This window comes from Xiphophorus couchianus, chromosome 20 (genome assembly GCF_001444195.1).
Source record: "Xiphophorus couchianus chromosome 20, X_couchianus-1.0, whole genome shotgun sequence".
Taxonomy (NCBI): Eukaryota; Metazoa; Chordata; class Actinopteri; order Cyprinodontiformes; family Poeciliidae; genus Xiphophorus; species Xiphophorus couchianus.
In genome coordinates this window covers 6,075,029-6,094,951 of record NC_040247.1, presented here as the reverse complement: position 1 = coordinate 6,094,951, position 19,923 = coordinate 6,075,029, and the positions used below count along the sequence as shown (strand labels likewise).

Genomic DNA, 19,923 nt, shown 5'->3' with positions numbered 1-19,923 from the left:
CATGTGTTTGGATGCACCTATTAGTGCATCCATGTATGTGTGTGCTCGCTCGCTTGAAGGCAGCTTTATTGTCAGTACAAAAATAAAAATAAGAAACTGCAGAAGAAAAAAGGTGCAAACTACTAATCAGGCTCTCAGATTTCTTTGTCTTTCTGCTTGCTGACCTACTGGTACCCTCTGACCCTTCACTAGGCTGCTGGTGTGAAGCCTACATTTAGTGCATACACTGAGCCCAACCATGCACATATATAACAAACCAAGACAAAGTGAACAAAAAGGTGCATTTTTTTAAGAACTGCTCGATTTCTAAACTCACATCCTAAAAAAGACATATTGTGACAAAATGAAAACCCATGTAACATTCTTACTCACAGCTGCCAAACATTTTGAGGAGATATTGCTTTATGTTGTTTGAATGTGTAAGTAAGCACATTCTAGCTGTCATATTAATTCTGAAAGAATGTCAGGTCTAAGTCTTTACGTTTAGCACCTGAAACAGAAGCTAGAAACAACAGTGATGATGTTCTGCTGTATTTTTTATATTTTTGGCTCATTTCTATTTTCTCTGAATCACGCCCTGCATATTGTTTTTCCCTAATAACACGAAGGCTGTAAAAAAGTATTTATCCATCACAGATTTCTTCTGTTTTTGCTGCTTTGTCACTTAAATATTTCAGATTATTAAATACATTTTAATATCAGACAGAGATAATCTGAGTGAACACAAAAGGCAATTTTCAAATTATGGTTTCACTCAATAAGGGAAATAGCTATCAAAAGCAAACTGGCTCTATCTGAAAAACGTTATTGTCTTCTAACTGGAAAGCCTTTTACGTTTCTGTGGAGGAATTTTGTCTAATCAGTCAATAGAACAATTTTCCAATCATGCTGGGGATCATCAAAGTGTTTGTTATGGCTAGCATTAGTTTTGACCTTGAAACCTATACGGATGCCTCATTTTCCAGTCTAACTCTTGTGAAATCAAAGACATTGACCTTAACTGAGGAATGTGAGGCCTTCATGGCTTATATGCTGTTCTGTACTCATCTGTGACATCCTAGAAGAATTGTTGGTGCATTCTCTGCTCCATGTTTTCTCCAGTTGTGGAATATGAGTCCCAAAGTTAGATGGCTTGTAACTTTTTCCAGGTTGTTAGAAATAAACTATTTTCTCTTTTTTTTTGCATTTCTTTAGATCAGTGTGTGGTGTTTTGGTTCTTGAGATATGTTAGCTTTCTTCATGTTGTCAAATGTGTTGTTTAAAAGGGACTTTTTGATTCTGCAGGTAAGAAATCAGACCTGGGTATGGAATTATATATTTCTCATCAAACTAGGCTGGTTTAGAAAAAAAACAGTTTCTTATACATGCTATGATTGTCTTTGTTTGGAAAAATATAATAGTCTATCTGACACCTCTAAGTGTGACAAAAAAACCCCATAAATCTAAGAAATCTATGAGGGTCTAATAGTTTTTCTATAATCAGCAAAGTACTCAACAAGAAGAATTATCGAGTAGTGTGATTCCATGTCATACATAACACCTCCTATTAGAGATAGACAATAATCTGTATATTAAAAACACATAACTCCTACACATATTACACAAAGTTAACAATAAGTGTTTTTGGACTCTTTAGGTTGCTTTAGGTGTGTTTACTCTGTTTTACTGAAAGAGTTCCCGTGATGTTTGACTGTTTTGGTTGACTAAGTGCAACTGTAATTAAAAAATGCACTCTAAGATACCCCAGTGATGTCTCAGTCTTGCACTGTGCCTACAAAAAAAAAACCCAAAAAACAAAAAACAACTTGGATGTTGTTTATCGGCTCAGTCTGTCACTTTGTTCTATTAATCTCTTGGGAACAAGTCTGCTGAGGGTTAAGAAAAAAACCTTCTTTCTGCATGAAGCATCCCCAGGACTTTATCCAAGTATGGCAATGAAGATATATATATATATATATATATATATATATATATATATATATATATATAGTATGTTCCCTGCAAATTGTTTTAAATATAATTTTGATCAAATTTGCTTAGCTAATGTCTGTCCCCAAAATGAATATTGCAGGCCTAATGTACTCTTGTGTATTTTAAATAAAGAATGCAATGTCTCCAAATAAAACAATCCAGTTCTGTTTCATGTTATCACCTTTAGGGAAGGCATGAAGGCATAAAAACAGAAAGTCTCTTTCTGTCCTGTCCCAATGCAGAGATGGATGATGGAGCATCCCAAAGTTACTCGTACTTTATCAGCCAAGCCACTGAAATACTTTTGGAGCTCCTCTAGCATAGTATTTTGTGGATCAAGCTGGAAGTTGCTGTGTCATTTCTTCTAAAGGAGACCAAAATCACCTTACTTGATCCATCTGAAATTCATAAACATATCTACACTATAAGATCCAACCATCACTTAAAACAAATGAGGCGAGCTATGCTCATAAAATAAGGTATGACCTCATTGAAAAATATTTCCTGTGAGGAATGTTACCCAGTAAAAGAGCTTTTGCTCTAAAATATATCAAGATGGTTCCATCCTTCTTATTAGCTTTATTTTTCCACCCCAGACGCCGCAATTGGAGGAGGCAGTCATTCGAGGCCTTATGCACCACACTCAGAGGCCCTGACCATGGATATTTTTAAACTGATATTTTTCCATTCACTTTCTGAAAAAAACGATGAAATACTGTAGCACTTCAAATCAAGTATTTAGAAAACTTTTTTTTTCCAACCATGAAGAAAACTTAGAATGTCATGTTTTCTAAGCACAATACTTTTATTGGTGACAGTCTATCACAAATTAACATGGCTGCAGGTAAAATGGTATAAACAACGCAAGTTTTGTTGGGATTTCCAGCCAACAAAGATGTGAGCATAGACAGCATAGACAGAGCTCAGTGTTTGTTTTTTAAAATCATTCCTTTAAATATCATCACAGATATACAGTACAGACCAAAAGTTTGGACACACCTCATTGAATTCAATGAGAAAGTGTGTCCAAACTTTTGGTCTGTACTGTACATAAACAAGATTTTAATAAGAATCTCAAATTTGGAAAATGTCTTACTGTTTCTCAACAAATCAGCCAATTGTATGCAAATTTGAGGAGAAAACAAAGAAATTAAGCTCATTTTGTGAAATAGCCATGTCGGTTTGGAAAGATTCAAAAAAGCAAGGTGAGGTGATACAAAGTCCTGCTGATACTAAGATATAGTATAGATGTTTATAATATGCATAAACATCACTCTAGAATACAAAGGACAGTGTCATTAGCATTTTCGATGCCTTGTGGTATTTTAACAAATAACATTACACCCCTATTTGGAAGGTGTTGAAAACAACAGCAAAATGATCCAAAAACCACCTAGTGTTAAATGTAACATTTGTAGGTGATATATTGGATCTCGAATCTTGTTTCTCTGAACTGCAAGGTGCTAAATGTGATACAGGATTACCCGCATATACTATCAGATCTTTGCAGCACTGGCTCAAATAACTCAAAGCGGATTAATAGATCTAAGCCTAGCATACTTCCTTATCAACGTAAGAACAGTATTTTTTTCTTGTTTGTGTCTGGAAGATCTGAAAGTTCCTCTAATGTATGAATACACACAATGCAAACAAATGTGTTATTTCCTTGGATTGCTAGTAGTATAGCAGATAGTGTGGACACTCAGAACAACAATCCAATAAAAAAATTTTGTATTATCACAGGAATATTATGTGATACAGTAAACAAAAATGCTGATTCAGCAACCTTATTGGAATTTTTCTATTCACAGTTCAGTATTCATGGATTCACCTATTCACCAAAAAAATGGCCATTTTGCAGATTTTTTTGTAGAGCTCATCTTGAGCATTCAGAAGAAAATGTAGCTTTTGAAAATGAAATATTGTGCAATGCTTCATGACACGCCTTAAGCTGGCATTTTCAGAACAGCCAATCCAGAAGTGCTTTTCATTTTCCTTGATTAGCTGAACCACCAACAGCGTAGATAAAGAAAACCATGGCTGTTAACTTCTGAAGTACTGACAAAATGGTTTTCACTGTGTATATAAATGCATACTAACATACATTTGGTGTTTCCACTATTAAAACAGGGAATCATAAACATTTTTAAAGGATGTCTCATGTATTTGAAGATTTCAGCTATTTGCAATCTGTTGATGTTCCTAACCCCCACTAATACAGGTGGCCCACTGTAGTATTCTTTTATCCTGAGTAGTTGTCAGCAGAAACCTTTATAGTTTCTCTTTCTTCAGTGACCATGTAAAATATGCTGATTCTGTAAACGTTTTTTACAGAAAAAAAGCTGACACTCTCTTGGATAAGATGTAAAATTCAAAGACGAGCACTAAGAAAGAAATCACATGGAAAAAGATTGGTGCCTGTCCATTTGTAAATTAAAAGGTATTAAGCATTATAATTATAGGGTTACAACTTTGCATTTAATGTTTGTTAAAAACATGAGACAAATAATTGTCTGTTCAAGATTTCATAAGCTAAGCCCGTAGAATTCATCAGATTTTCTTTCTGAGTGGGTAAATTTCTTCAATCAACACTTAACAAATCAAATCAATTTAAAAGGCCCAGAAGAACCTATAGATAATGTTCTACCTATGATTAGCTTACAGTTTGAGGTCCTGACTACCAGGGAAAAAAATATTGTCCAATCACAATTTTTTTTAAATTCCACGATCTTTGTAAGGTAAATAGAAGACTGCAAAAAAAATTTTTGGAAAAAAAGTTTTTATTTTTGAAATATCATGTGTCCACTACAGTGGACATCGGAACTCCATACATTTAAAATTGAACCTTGATGGCAACCAGTTTGTCCCAAAGAAAATATCCAAACATCAACATAAGAATGAATTTCACATTGACAAAACTGTCCATCATCACACTAACAAATATTAGTGTGAGTATCATAGCAATTCCTGTGCTTAATTGCTATGATACTTCAAAAAGCAATTCCCCTTCTTGGAAACACAAAGGAACACTTTGCACTTTGTGCACATCACATATGTTTTGCTTGTGCAGCCAGATCTGCGATATCTTGACGCATGTGTTTCGTCCACCATCTCTGGAAGATGGATGGCACCGTAGTGTCTCAGAGCTGCATTTGGCTGTGGTTTCCACTTTTGACGTGGAGGAGTGTAGTCATCTTCACTGTCACTTCCAATTCCTGCTTGGGCCTGAGTAATCAACTCCTCACCAAGGAGCAGTTTGAAGTTAAGCAACTTCAGTGGTTTCTTCCCCAGAAACTGGCAGTCACTCTTATACTGAAGCCATGAGTTGGTAATTGCCAGGTCAAAAAAGTGGAAAACTGCACGCACTGTCCATTTCCGAGTGCGAGAAGCCATCCTGTAGAAACTCAACATTCGGTCAACCAAGTCCACGCCACCCATGTTGGTGTTGTACTCAGCAATTGCTAGTGGCCTTGACACCTGGACAAATCTTTTGTCTTTCTTGGACCATCTTCTGCGTGTGTCCTGAGGTTCAATGCCATAGGCAGAGGATGCCATGACAACTGGCTTGTTGTCCAACCATTTTATGACAGCAACTTCAGAAGGGCTTCGTCTGACAACCATCTCTGATTCACCTCTTCCTTCCTTTTTGAAGGTCTTGTCCTCTATGATCTTACAGTCCTTTGGAATCCTGTTACTCATGAGCGTTCCAGTTCCTGTTAACCCTTTTGTCATCAGGGTATCAAGGAGGTTGATTGTTGTAAAGAACCTGTCAAAGAACAGGTGGGTTCCTTGAGGAACAGACTCTGCCAAATGAAGAACAGCTTGTTCTCCAATGCCATTTCCTCCTGTAACTTGGAAGGTAGTCTTACCTTGGTAGACTACAAAGTCCAAGACCAGACCAGTCGGTGCAGCCAAGACAAACACTTTCAATCCAGTTGGATGTGGTTTGCCCGGTACATACTGGCGCACTGGGCATCGACCAGTAAATGGAACCATTTGTTCATCAATGCACAATTTCCCTGTTCTAGGCAGCCTCAAACATCCTTGCCTTACTTTGGTCAAGAGGGGCCTGATTCTCCACAAGAGATCACTTCTTTTTTCATCATCTGAGACATCAAGGTCATTGACGATCTTGATGGAGTTTCTAAGCTTGTAAAACCGATTTCTGGTCATAGATCCTGCCACAATTTGAACTCTGGTATTTGAGGCCCAATACATTTGAATGTTTGGGTATCCTAGACAGCCCATGTAAATAGAATTCCCAAAGAATGTCTTCAGTTCATCAGGAGTGGTATTTAATGTTGCTCCAGACACAAGGACTTCACGCTGATTTGTGCACAGGGCCATCACTTCAAACACAGAGTCATCAATGTACTGCTTAAAATAATCCATTGGGGTCCAGTTTTGGCGTGTCATGGCATCATTGCTCTGAATGATGGGAGAATCACTGTGTTGGAATTGGAATCTTAAAAAAAAACAATAAAGGAAAATAAAACAAAATTAGAATGAGTCTCAATTTTTAGAGAATAAATAAGTTTTTTTAGAATACAAACTCAAGGTGTACTTCGTATTCTGGCTCCACAGAGGACGCCTACTGGACTGAGATGTGGACTGTCTTGCTTCATCTGACTCTGCATCTGCTTGCCCTGCCTGAATTTCATCCTCAGAGCTCTCTGAATCAACTTCCTCTGCTTCTGCCTGAAACATTGCATCTTCACCTTCTTCATCAGACAACTCAATATCTGAGTCTCCATCAATAATCCGCAGTAAAATTCTCTCTGCATCTGAGAATGACTCCCTTTCTTGTCATTTAAAAAAATCAACAAAAAAAACAAAAAAACAGAGGAAATAACTACAAATGTCCACTACAGAGGCAATTTTTCAACTTTTAAATACTACGATAAAATACAGTCAAAATACTTCATAGAATGTTTTAATATGCTGCTAAGAGACTTATTTAGAATATGCCAACAAAATTTTTAACCAAAATTTGCACAATAAGAAGTATTATGGACTTACTTTTTTTCTTCCCATAAAATGTGCTTGTACTGACGGACGCCATTTTCTGAGTGAGGAAAAGTAAGGTTCAAAAGCCCCACCCCTTCACATTTGGTATCATTGAAAAGCCCTAAATGTCCTCTGTAGATAGCAAAAGGAATTAATTCAGTAGTATGCAGTGGGTGGGAGATATTCAAGTTTACAAATGTCCTCTACAAAGGACAAATTTGAACTACTGGTAGTCAGGGGCATTTGTAAATTAAAAGGTATTAAGCATTATAATTATAGGGTTACAACTTTGCATTTAATGTTTGTTAAAAACATGAGACAAATAATTGTCTGTTCAAGATTTCATAAGCTAAGCCCGTAGAATTCATCAGATTTTCTTTCTGAGTGGGTAAATTTCTTCAATCAACACTTAACAAATCAAATCAATTTAAAAGGCCCAGAAGAACCTATAGATAATGTTCTACCTATGATTAGCTTACAGTTTGAGGTCTTAAGAGAAATTCTAGTCTGTGCTCTGCTTCAATAGCATTAAGTAAGCAAACTAATCAGTCTGTTACAAAATATTACACAGTCTGTAAATAGTAACAAGACCGCTGCACTTGCTTCACTCTTACCAAATCACACGGGATCAGTATGAGTTAAATACTCCAAGGAAATACCTGATGAGGCAAATTATTTGAATCATCTTCCATACCAATGACCCCAGATGGCCCAGAGTCACCTGTTTGTCATTGTACCAGCAGACTTTTCTCTCTAAGGAGAGATAATAACATATCTGTGCACATTGTGAGCAAGAGGCAGATGATGAAAGGTAAATATGAATTCCAGGTTGTTTTGGTCTTTGCTAGCCTCTCTTCCCGGTGAGAAAAAAGCTGTGAATTGGTAACCTTCAGTCTTTCTTTTTTCTTGGAGGTGTCCAGTATTTCATCTCTAAGGTGTTGTTGCTGAATGCAAAGCCTTCTACCCCCTGTTTCACTCTTTTGGATAAGATGTAAAATTCAGAGACAAGCATTAAGAAAGAAATCACATGGAAAAAGACTTGTGCCTGTCCATTTGTAAATTAAAAGGTATTAAGCAAGATAATTATAGGGTTACAACTTTGCATTTAATGTTTGTTAAAAACTTGAGATAAATAATTGTCTGTTCAAGATAAAAGATGTAATATATCATTGCCCAGACAATGTGAATATTAAAGCAAAATAAAACATTTAAATCACCTGACAAATCAGGATAAGTCATTTTACCAGATCAATACAAGATTGAAATGTAAGGTGACAAACCAAATTTAGTATGAGTCTAATTTCTTGATAGGTTTGTACTTTTGGCATACTGTATTTCTCCTGCTGTCAGATAACAATACATATCTTTATCTTTCTCTCAGAGGAAAATAAACATAACTCATTTAATGGATATTTTTGTTATTTTGTCTTGTGGGAACTCAACTTTTTTCACCTCTTTCTATGCTTAAGAATGCAAGCACTGTTTTGTGTTGGCAGGGGGCATCCATCCATTTCTGTTCAGAGCTTTAAGATGAATTCTTACTAGTTTCACAATGGCATCTAACATTTGGAAAGGATCCATACATTCTGCGTAGTAAAAGAAAGCTACACGCCGTGCTCAGGTTGCATCTCCTGTAATCTTGATTGATGATGATGATTATTGTCGTCTTCCTGACCTCATTCACTTCAGATTCCAGCATCCTCCTTATTTCTTCTGTTTCCTTATTCACTCCGTTGTGTTCTGGATCACTGACAAAAAGATCTTTCGATTAATCCAATAAATTTTAATTAAACAGCCATATTTGAGCTGTCAACTTTAATTTCCATTTAAATCCTTGAGTTAATAAATCTCTGAAAGCAAAGTCTAAATTGATATTTTTTTGGATTTGTTTGATCATGTGACAATGATACTGATGCAGTGCAGGATGATGGGGAGTTAAAAGAAAAGGCAGAAGCATGGTCATTTTCAAAGGGTGGTATAAATAAATATATATATAGTCTATATGTCCTCAGAAACAATATTAACATCGAAAGATAAAGTCCTATGTCACCAAAAGAGTTAGCGGGAGAATCCTTACATAATGTATGCTGAAGATCTAGGGACACTGGATGTTTATTTGTTTAATTTCAAAGAAAGCCTTTTGAAAACAACATAGATTCAGAAACAGAAAGCTCTTAATGTTTATCTGGGGTCCACTTCATGCACTCTTACTACTTCAGTATTCATGATTTTTTTTTTTTTTTTGTGCAACCTTTCTGAAAGCAACTGTGTGGCCCAGCAAGAGTTGGCAGGAGAAGCACATCTTGGAGACAGCCCATCTTTGCAAAGATGTTCATTAACATGGAGCTTGCCCCAATAGACATCATTAATCAAGTTAATGAAACTCAATGTCGATAAGAGCCCTAACAAGATTCCCTCACAAACCAATGACCGTCCTGACATTAACATGAGAATCCTTGCTAATGGAGTAAGTGCCACCCCTGTGTGACGCAAAGGATTACAAGCATTAGAAATAGAGTCAGCATGGAAAAGTGCATGTAGGAAATGCAAAACAAAGAAAAAGAAATCAGGGAGCATCAACAATGATGAATTGCTCGAGGCTTGTTATTTGAAGATTCAGAAAACAGACAATAGAGAGAGTTGATGTTATTCCTGGTAACAGAAAAAAAAGAAAGAACTCAGCTGGAAGAGGGAAATCATTATTATGTCGTATTTATCAGATCCTAATGAGTTAATTAAAAGTTGATTTTGTTCCATTGATTAGGTGTTGGGATTATGTATTTATTTGGATAATACAGCTGATAAAAATACCAGAATACTTTTTCTGATGCATGCTTGCATGCACTTCCCATCCCCCTCTGCCTGTCTAATGAGGACAGAAAAAGAAATTTCCCAAAACATCAGACATGCCATTCACTGATGCAAGGGCGGAGTTAAGGACCATTTTAAAATTCAGATTAGAACATGCTTGAACCGTTGGTGTTAACATGAGCAAGCTTTTGTGTGAGGGTTAGACAGGGCATGTATTCATTATATTGCACTGATGAATATGACACTCATGGGAATGATGTGACAACACTTGAGCAAACCCAGAGTATGCTTCTGCAGGCGAGGCTTTAGACATGCAGACATATTTTTTTTTTATTTGTTCTCAAATTTGATGTCCCAGAGAAACATGAAATATCAGAGTCTTCCTTCACTAAAAGCCAAACAGCCTACAAGGAGATTTAATGGAAAAAAATATTGAAAGCTCAGCGATTGGTTGAGAGAAAAACTTTGCTCCACCCAGAGCAGCCTGGGAGGTTTTCGAACATCTGTACTCTAAATGACTGCAGTCACCAAGGGAAGAGATCACAGCACACTCAGCAATGTTCCTCTTTTTATCCATATGGCCTTTTAAATCTCGAGTTCACACCCTGTGCTGTGTGTCGGCCACTTATAGTGTTATTTATTATGTGACACCATATAAACGTCCCCTGAGTGCCTCAGATATGTCCTGTTAGAATTTGTTTAAACAGTTACTTGTCATTGCCTAATTGGGCAAAGTTAATAGTTGAATAATCATCCATCATCTGAAGAATTTTCTCTTGGTAGCTATTCCCTCTCTGTTACAGGCATGATGGTCATATATTGCTCTTAATGTAAAGTCAATTTTTCAAAGCAAACACTGCTGCTTGAACTCTGATCTTCAGACATGCCCAGTAGAAATGTGCTGTTCCCCAGCTCAGATTTTCACATGACATTGTTCTGCACCCGTGAAATGCAGTGTGGTAAATTCACATAATGACATTTCCCACATGGGGCTTGTACTTTCTGATGTAAGTGTGAAATAATACATATTCAAACAGGGAAGATAATTGGGCAAATTATGTGCGTGAAGATCAAATCAAAAGTACAAAGAAATCCATGGCAATGGATTAGGTTGTGAGGGATGCTGTGTGGGCTGTTGCATTCAATTGTAGCCTGATGTTTTTATGTAAAACTGCACAAACTCAGATCAAAATAGGGTTTTAAATATTAGTGCACTTTTTTCAGGTAACATATGCAGGAGGACTTTTTTAGAAAAGATAATCTAAAATTACGGACAGTGGTGCATGAATCTTTGATTAAATGATATTTAGATTGGTTTTTGTTTATTCTATGGAGACTTTTTATTAGAAGTCATGAGAGAATATTATAAATAGGAGTGCTCATGCAACTAATCTGGATTACAATTCTCCCACTAATCCATACAACTTATTTCCATTATTACATACCGATGTCACTTTTGTCCAAGGGATGAGCTTTTCTCAGCTTCTGACATAGAGTTTCTAAATGGCTTAATTTATAATCGTCATTAGAGCAGATTTACATGTTGTATTATTCAGTATTATAAAGATTGAATCAAATAAAAACATCAGAGACTGCTTTCACTTTGAACTACTATAGTGTGGCTCATGAACACTTGGAATGAGTTTGCGGACTCACAATAGACAATGTAAAAGAAGTACAAACCTTTTTAAAAAAAAAAAACCTTCTCAAATGAGCATATATGAAGGAGTTTGTGTGTGGGATTGGATATATTAAATGATTAGAAGTTCTAGACAAAAATATCCTTAACTGTCTTCATTTGATGAGGATGGTAATTTAATTTTCTATTGATTGACATGAACATTAAACTTTTTTAGAGATTTGTTTAAAATTAAGTAGAGTGATACATATCTCTTAGTCCCCTCTACTATCTGCTTGACAGTTTGTGTTTTAAGATATTATCATCTTTCTCCAACCTCCAGGGTTTGCTAGATGTCTCTCTGTGAAGTCTAGATTTGATAGGAACATCACCAACCTCAGTCAAAGAATGGAACCAGCCACACTGCATATAAAGAAAACAACGGGTCATGAGAAGAAGACAAAACCACAGTCTGTAACCCTGAAAAAGAATATATTCACATCTTTATAATTATCTTTAATTCCATAAAACAATAATTATTATATGTTTAGTGCATACCATTTTGGGATCTTTTATCTTGCATTATGTTGTCAGACAGTTTCCATTCTAGTGATTTCCTAAATTCACCGGTCTAGCAGAAACTGAGCTCAGCGTTTTAAAAATGTGGTTAATCACAGTTAATTCATGATTTAACAAGGGATGCAATTACCTTCCCTCAGCAGGACAGGTTGCTTAGGATAGCTTTCTTGCCTTCATAAAATACATCAACTGAAAACTGTTTTTTTCTTACTTACACAGGCTATTTTTGTCTGAAATAAAATTTTGTGTGGTGATCTAAAATATTTAAGTGTCATAAACAAAAAAGACAGGAGGAATTTGTGTGAACAAATACTCTTTTACTGCGCTATCTATGTCCTCTAATGGAGTATGGAGGCAATTTTACTTCTGGCCAAGGACCCTGAAGTGCTTATGCTAAAGAAATGGCAGAACCACTCCTGTTTTATTGATGCATGGTGATCACTGCCATGAGGGGCCAAAATAATGACTTTGGTAGCTAATGAGGCAACATTGGCATAAACCAACCAATGACTGTCAGGGACAGCCAATCTCCATGCACAGTATGCTGGAATAACCTTGATAGTGGAAACTGAATTTGATTTAGCAATGGAAAAAAGAGAAATCAGTGACGGTGTGTTTTGAGCAAAATTTCCATACAGTAATAGGCTACACAAGGACTTACAAATAGGTTTCCAATTGTCCCATTAGCCCTAATGAAATAAGCGGAATATTTAGAGTGAGCTAAACTTTGAGAGCTGACTGGAGGGAATGTCAGCAGATTTGTAATTTTTCCAGACCAAATGTGTTTGATTTTCTGACATTGGCTTAGAAAGAGGCACTTTAGCCATGAATGAATGTGCTTTGGATTTCAAGTTTCAATCTATCAAGTTTATTTGTATAGCACATTCCAGCAACAAGGCAGTTCAAAGTGCGTTACATCACAAAAACACAAACATACAAAGTTATAAACACTACGCGGTGGAAATCTTCTTCAAGGAAATTATTAAAATACAATAATCTGTTCATTGTCGTTTTTCTCGTTTCTGTAGCCGTTAGGGCAGAGTTACATAGATATAGAAAAAGACCTTTGACAGCTTTATAAAAATGGTAAACTGCCCATTATTCATCAAACACAAAGGTACTATCATAAAATCTCTTTTGTCCAAATACATTAAAAGGGGACAATTTCCAGGGAGAGGAAAGAAAACAGACACACTTTCTTTGTGTTGCCATTTTAAGTTATATCAAAATAATCCCTCTATTTTTTTCCTGGCATATTTCAAATTCACGATAGAAGTCTGGGCGTTTTCAGGCTTCTCTGCAAAATTGCAAATGAGGAAGGCACTTGGTTGTTCTCAGGGTTTGTTATTGAACTGTTATTGAAGACATTACACTGAAACCCTTATGAAGTTATAAGGGCCTAGGAGAGGGTTTTTAATTTAATTCTGAATAAGGAATAAAGCATGAGCGATTTGCCTAGCAGGAATCACAGGATGGGTTCTTGACACAGTGTCACTTTGACTCAGGGTGCGTCATTTCCATTAGAAATGACAACCAGCTTAACAGTCTGATGAAAAACAGAAAGAGGTGGAGGGGAAAAGAGTGGGAGGGATGATATAGAATCAGATTTTAAGGTGGAAAACATGAAATGTTTGCAGAATGCAAAATGAGAGTTTAATATGCCAGTGGGCAGGAAGATGCCACAAAGCTGAAATTTTGTCTGTCATTTCTTCTATTTTGAGCTAGATTAGAATGAAACTATTTGTCCTCTAAATGCAGTTCACTGATGGTAGTGCACAGTACGTAAGGATTTCCTTGGATTTTGTTCATCCTGTGTGATGAAACCTTACTAGAAAACAGATGCCCTCTGGGAATCTTACTTCCCGTGTTTCCTAGTCAAAACATAAACCTAAACATCCACACCATACATACTGTAGCTGATTTCCTCATGCTCATATGCCTTGTATCTAGTATATTATTTGAATTATTTTAGTTTAACTTAGTTTATTGAAATAAAAAGCTCAATTGGCTGCTGAAACTTAGGTGTATCTTATTTTTCTTACTTTTGTGCATATTCTATCAGGCTGGTTTGGTGGCAGTTAATACATAGGCAACTTAGTTATCAGAACTGCATTGGTGCTGGGTCAGAATAATATTCTTTCATGGCTCATGACATGGGTTTTAAAATCTGAAAATAAGGTAAGTATTGCACTTTTTTTTTCTTTTTCTTATGCTGATAGTTCTGTGGAGAATAGTTGGAGTCAGTTGTGTTTCAACCAGTTATTTGGGAACACGTATGTTGGATCAGTGGCATTTTTGCATTAATAACACAGAGGGCAAGTTCTTGCTTTTGTGACCCCTTTCTGCAAAGAACATGCATATGGAAAAACATGAACTTACAGATGTGTAACTTATTAAAATATCAAAAACTAAAAAGCTATTGTTCTGTTTGATACTTATGTTATAGTTCTTTGATAATTCAGCTATACATGTAAGCATTTTGGATTATAAACTAGAGATGATCAAATGTGACCCAGTTTCTTAAAACACAACAAAAAATTACTTATGAAATTCCACTTTAATACCAACTTGGATCAGATATTAACAATATTGTCACTTGGTCTATTTTCCCTACAGCATTTGCACAGCATAAATAAATTGGGATTCAACATGTGACTAGGAAAGTAAAGAAAGCTTTTAGGGGGCTTCTTCTTATTAGAACTTTTGTGGCCCCAGATGGGCCACCCTGGGCAGAAAGCCATGTTGCCTATATCAAAACACACCATTATGTGGGATTTTGTGGGGCAGGTGGATTGCCGGACCATTGGTTTGTGGCACATCAAGATCCCTAAATTGTTTAAACTGATATCTCTCACTGTTTTTTTTATAACCTTACAAGTTAAGTTGTGCCACATGATTTTTGGCATTATCCTGATCAGCCCATGTATTGACGAAATTAAGTCACACACTTTTCCCTGTTGTATTGATCCAGTTTTCCACATTCTGCACACTTTGTGAATGGATTAAGCTACCAGACAAACAAGGAAAATGTGATGTTCCAACATCAGCAGGGGTGATCGATGGCCGAGACAGAGCAGGTCCACAGTTTCAATGGCTGTGTTTACTGAGGCAATGCAATGGATCAAGAGGGGCAACTCGGATAGTAGAGGCAAATTGGAATCAATAAAGCCGCTATAATCATTTACGAAGTTTATTAATGATGTTGCCTGAAGCTGGCAAAGAGAGTAACACTTGCATTTAGGCAAAAAAAGAAAACAACAAACAAACACTAGCATTTATGGACCTTGCTTTCTATCAATCACTACAGTCTACATTGCTTTCAGCAATGGTCTGGCTACCTTCACTCACCACACATAAACACCTCCCTCAATCATGTAATGAATGGCATCAATTATATGGCCAAGCTGCCAAGATATACAAATGATGTAGAATGGCTCAAAGTCTAAGGGCTACCAAAAGTGACGATGCAAGTCTCAGTTTAATTCACTTTCTTTCACACGGCTCCGAGCTGCAGCTCAATAGAGTTTTCATGAATTTTAAAAGGTATTTCTTTCTGTTCATGACTGACAACAGCATCAGTCACACAGGATACAGCCATAAGGCAGCTAGCGTTTTCCACCAACAGGTGCAGCCTATGCTCATGGCATTCAAAAGATTTCCCTTTGGTAAAAAAGCTCTCCAACTCAGAGTCAGAGAACGTGTTATCTGCTCCCCAAGACAGCAGTGAAAAACACAGTGCTTTTCAAGGCACTTGAATTGTTTCTGCAGGATGTGGCAGCTCTGAAGAATAACATTTCTCTTCAGTCAAATATTGTGGTTGTGCAGCACAAATGAACAAATCTACTTGTTCTGACTGTCAAATAACACTCTTGAGTACATGAAATGAGTGAAGAGAAAGACGTAGTGGTCTGATATGCTATTTGATGGTTGAGAGATTACTATCTGAGTTTGCTATTAACATGGAGGAACAGAGATGAATAAAATGTGTCTGGACTGAGTGTAGTTCTATTTACAAGTTATTGATCTGAAGACCAGGGTGTACTTGTAATTTATTAGCAAAAGAAGATAGCTGAAACCCATGGAAAAAAAAAACATAAAGTAACATTTAGACTCAAATAATGGTAATTGTGCATAAGAATACACTGACTGTTCTGCAGCGTTGCTTCCCATTCTTAAGCCTTTAAAAAGATTAGACCCAAAGGTACAACACCATGATCATAAGATTAGCATATTGACTTAGATAGCATTTATTGTCATTGAACAGAATTCAACAAAATTTCCATTGCAGCTCCCGTGCAAAAGGTCAAATATATACAGTAAAAATAAGCAAGCACACAATAATAATAATAACAATATATACAACTAAATTAACTAAAGGCACTCAACCACACCAAAGAAGTAGCAGCAGGTCCAATTATGGCAAAGTACAGATGATGTGACAGTGCAAAGTGCAGAACAATATGACTGTGTAGGGGTGGGGGATATGTATGTATGACTGCGAGGTTATGATATGTGTGGGAGGGGGGGGCGGCAGGGAGTAATGGCTCTGACGGCTGTGGGGAAGAAACTGTTTCTCAGTCTATTTGTTGTAGTCCGTATATTCCTGTACCGCTTGCCTGATGGCAGCGGCACAAACAGTCTGTGGCCCGGGTGGCTGGAATCCATCGCTATGGATCCAGCTCTCTTCTTGACCCGGTCTGTGTAAATGGAGTCCAGGTCTTGGACGGGTCATCCCACAATGCCTTGCGCTGTTCTCACCACCCGTGTCAGTTGTTTCCTCTCCAGTGCTGTGCAGCTACCATACCACACAGTCATGTTGAGGCAGAGGATGCTCTCGATCATCGCCCTGTAAAAGTTCACGAGCAGCCGTGAGGAAAGTCCAGCCCGTCTGAGTTTCCTGAGGAAGAAGAGCCTTTGTTGTGCTTTCTTCACCAGGTGGGAGGTGTTTGTGTTCCAGGAGAGGTCAGACGTGATGTGGAGGCCCAGGAACTTGATGTTGTCCACACGTTCCACCACTTCTCCATCTATGAGAAGGGGAGTGTGATCCGTCTTCCTGGACCTTCTGTAATCCACAATGACCTCCTTGGTCTTCCCTGTGTTCAGCACCAAGTTGTTGGCTGAACACCACTGAGTGAGCTGCAGAATCTCCTCTCTGTAGTGGGTCTCGTTGTTGTCTGAAATGAGACCCACTACTGTTGTGTCGTCCGCGTACTTCACGACTGAGTTGGTGGGGTGGATGGCCACGCAGTCGTGTGTAAACAGGGTGAAGAGAGCTGGGCTGAGCACACAGCCCTGCGGCATGCCTGTGTTGAGGACCAGTGGAGACGATGTTGAGACACTTATTCTCACAGATCTTAAACATTGACATAAAATTTTAGTCCGGGTTGACATTGTCTCCTTCACTGAACAAACTAAAGAGGTCAACCCTGGTTATAGTCTAGAAAAACTCAAAAATACAAAAATAAAATACATAATAGTGCTATCTTTTGTTTGTTGTCATTCTATCTGGAGAAAAGGATGAAATAAATTTGTGTTACATCACCGAGTATCCAAATCAGCAGTTACCACATCAACATAATAATCTAGAAATCATTTATGTAACCCATCAGACTACATATTATACACATACTATGCACTGCATAATAAAGTAACACAAAAAACAGTAGAAACCCCAAATTAAAAAAAAATCTATAAATCTTTGATTCATGAATATTTCATAGTAAACAGATGTTCTTTCGATGAATCAAAGCCATGCTAGGCATTGTTTGTTCTTTTTTTCTTCAAAGGTTCTTTGCAAAGGAATCCATAGAAAATGAACAAGTGCACTCCACCAAAAAAGTCTCCATAGATTTTCTCAAGACTTGAAATATAGAAAAGAAACAAAAGTGTTTCATCTCCATCTGTTTCATACTGGTAGCCTGCATGGTAATGAACGCTAAGTTGTATTTAGAAAAACAAAAAAAAACAAAAACATGACTTAAATTTGGTTACTGTAAAGTTAAGTAATTTATGTAACAATCAAATTGATTTAGAGTTTGATAAAAGAAGCAAAAAAACAAACACAGAAAATAAAGATTAAAGAACATACATTTTTATTGCAATTACTGTATCAGCAACAGTAAGGTCAACATGCCTCTTTACAAAAGTTTGAACACTTTCTAATGTTTCTCAAGGTCTCATGTAACTTGCTTCTTTAAGCTACAGTATTGCTTGTTCAGAAGTTATAATCAAGAAAATGTATGAGATGCAAGCTATACTCAGACCTTAATCTAGTGAGGAATGGCTACACAGACTTCTGAAAATCAAAATTCATGCCCATAAGGAAAGACAACTAAAGAAGTGGAACAAGCTGGACTGCATTAAGAAACTATCTTTCCAGTTCAGATCAGGCTTGTGGTAGGCCAGTGCACCCAGCAGCAAAGGGGACACTTCACTGGTACAGAGGAAAATTGTCTCAATTAAATAGACTAAGGTAGATGCACACATCATAGAAAGTTATTCAGTGAAAAATAATGCAAAGTTCGAAAGAGGAAAGTTTCAACAAATGGCATGGATAAATGTACAGTATGTGCAGAAACAATAATATGCAAAAATGGTAGCTGAACTTTTCTCATTGCCCTCTGAGTTTCTGTATTGGAATAGCACTGGAATTCAATAGTAATTAAAGAATAATATAAAAAACCTGAATAAAAAAACACTGTATAAAAACAAAAATGTTTATGAATTTACTAGACACAAAGAAACATCCTCTGTAGGCGTAAGATTCACAGGTTGGTTTTCACTGTAATAGGATTATTCCAGAGGTTCAGTCATCTTGAAGCCTTCAATCAAATATGAAAACAACACAAGAAGCACAAACATAATTATCCTCACCCAAATAGTTAAACACAGAGAGGCCATGTTTCCCAGCACACCACCCTGTTTTCTAGGCTTTCTAAACAACACTTTCTCAGCATGAAAAATTTAAAATATGCAAAACAGCTTTGGCTGGTAATTAAAAATGAAAAGGACGTCAGCGCATGAATAGTATAAACACCAAACAAACGATTCATTATAATGAACCGAAGGTCAGACTTTGAAAGAGACAACTAATAAGACATTTGTTTGTGCACAACGTTGAGGTGTGGTGACATTTTGTGAGACAAAAGAAACATGCTGAATCAAGTATGTTGTTTTCCCAAAGAAAAAAAGCTGAGAACTAAACATCACAGGCTGTATGAAAATATTTTTCTTTGGTATACACTGAACACAGAATCCCACAATCCAGCTTCAGGGGTTGTTCTGGTGAGCAATAACACACATTTCTGTAATGGTGTCACTCAAACAGAATTATAATTTATATGGGCAATGGTTTATTTTGTAAATGAAAAACACTAAGACTGATTGTAGACTGTCATCAATAAAAAAATAAAAATATTGAGGACATGTTCAGAATGAAAACGACAAGAAAATGTCATTTAATTCACATGACTCATCAAGTGAATTAAGTTGACAAGATGCTTTCAGTTTCACATAGAAGGGCACAATGATGTCAGAATGGTATTGAAACACCAGCCATGAAACCTTATGATGATGAGTTGCTGTTTTTCTTTGATTGGTGCTAAAACAATTCTCGGAAACCATCATAGCAATGTTCCTAAATAATTTTTCATACTATATGTCAGTGTTGTAGTCTAGACCACCTAACCCGAGACCAACACAAGACCAAGACCGAGGGAAGTGGAGACCGAGTCAAGACCAAGACCAGCGCCCCGTGCTACATGACACAATAAAATTTGAAATATGATCAAAATTGTTAATCAAATTCATCTGAAAGATTCACATTCCCATAAAAACACCTACATATTAAATACTTAGAGCTGAAACAAATTTAACCAATATTAAATGCATTCTTTGTTCTGCTTATATAAAAAGATTATGCCCTTGGCATTTGCCCA

At 36.8% G+C, this 19,923-nt stretch overlaps 1 protein-coding gene across 2 annotated transcripts in view; it reads left to right on the top strand.

Moving 5' to 3' along the window:
- The window catches only part of LOC114135499 (metabotropic glutamate receptor 4-like), a 186,114-nt gene that overhangs the window by 103,218 nt on the left and 62,973 nt on the right, over nt 1-19,923 (top strand). The gene's annotated exons all lie outside the window — the stretch shown is intronic.